A 1,887-nucleotide genomic window follows, 5' to 3' on the forward strand; every position below is an offset into this window, starting at 1 on the left:
CAATGAAACTATGAGCCATGCCATGTAGGGCCACCCAAGATGGATGGGTCATGGTGGAGAGTTCTGACAGAACATGGTCCAGTGGAGAAGGGAATGGCAAACCACTTCAGCATTATTTCCTTGAGAATCCCATGAACGATATGAAAAGGCAAAAAGATTTGACACTGAAGGATGAACTCCCCAGGTTGGAAGGTGCCCAATATGCTACAGGAGAAGAGCAGAGAAATAGCTCCGGAAAGAATGAAGAGGCTGAGCCAAAGCAAAAACAACACCCAGCTGTGGATGTGACTGGTGATGGGCGTAAAGTCCACTGCTGTAAAGAACAATACTGCATAGAATCTGAAATATTGGGTCCATAAATCAAGGTAAATTAGAAGTGGTCAAACAGGAGATGGAAATAATGACAACAATATTTTAGAAACTAGTGAACTAAAACGGACCAGAATGGGTGAATCTAATTCATTACGTTACAACCACTACTGTGTGGAAGAATCCCTCAGAAGAAATGGAGCAGGCCTCATGGTCAACAAAAGACTCTGAGATGCAGTACTTGGGTGCAAGCTCAAAAATGACAGAATGATCTCTGTTCATTCCCAAGGCAAACCATTCAATATCACAGAATCCAAGTCTATGCCCCACCACTAATGCTGAAGAAGCTGATGTTGTAGTTACTATGAAGACCTATAGGATCCTCTAGAACTAACACCAAAAAAATATGTCCTTTTCATCATAGCAGACTGGAATGCAAAATAGGAAGTCAAGAGATACCTGGAGTAACAGGAAAGTTTGGCCTTGAAGTACAAAATGAAGCAGGGCAAAGGCTAACAGAGTTTTTCCAAGAGAACGCACTGGTCATAGCAAGCACCCTCTTCTAAAAACAAAAGTTACAAGTATACACATGGACATCATCAGATGGTCAATACTGAAATTAGATTAATTGTATTCTTTAGAGCCGAAGATGGAGAAGCTGTATACAGTCAGCTGAAACAAAACCAGGAACCGACTGTGGCTCCAATCATGAACTCTTTATTGCAAAATTCAGACTTAAATTGACGAAAGTAGGGAAAACCACTAGACTGTTCATGTATGATCTAAAGGAAATTCTTTACGATGATTATACAGTGGAAGTGACAAATAGATTCAGGGGATTAGATCTGATAGACAGAGTGCCTGAAGAACTATGGACAGAGGTTCATGACATTGTATAGGAGGCAGGGATCAAGACCATCCCCAAGAAAAAGAAAAGCAAAAAGGCAAAATGGTTGTCTGAGGAGGCCTTACAAATAGATGAGAAAAGAAGAGAAGGAAACGGCAAAGGAGAAAAGGAAAGATACACCCAGCTGAATGACAAGTTCCAAAGAATAGCAAGGAGAGATCAGAAAGTCTGCCTCGGTGATCAGTGCAAAGAAATAGAAGAAAACAATAGAATGGGAAAGACTAGAGATCTTCTCAAGAAAATTAGAGATACCAAGGGAACATTTCGTGCAAAGATGGGCTCAATAAAGGACAGAAATGGTATAGACCTAACAGAGGCACAAGATATTAAGGAGAGGTGGCAAGAATACACAGAAGAACTCTACAAAAAAGATCTTCATGACTCAGATAACCATGATGTTGTGATCACTCACCTAGAGCCAGACATCCTGGAATGGTAGTCAAGTGAGCCTTAGAAAGCATCACTACGAACAAAGCTAGTGGAGGTGATGGAATTCCAGTTTTGCTATTTCAAGTCCTAAAAGATGATGCTATGAAAGTGCTGCACTCAATATGCCAGCAAATTTGGAAAACTCAGCAGTGGCCACAGCACTGGAAAAGGTCAGTTTTCATTCCAATCCCAAAGAAAGGCAATGCCAAAGAATGCTCAAACTACCACACAATTGCACTCAT

The sequence above is a fragment of the Bison bison genome, unplaced genomic scaffold, assembly GCF_000754665.1.
Source record: "Bison bison bison isolate TAMUID 2011002044 unplaced genomic scaffold, Bison_UMD1.0 scf7180017860834, whole genome shotgun sequence".
NCBI lineage: Eukaryota > Metazoa > Chordata > Mammalia > Artiodactyla > Bovidae > Bison > Bison bison.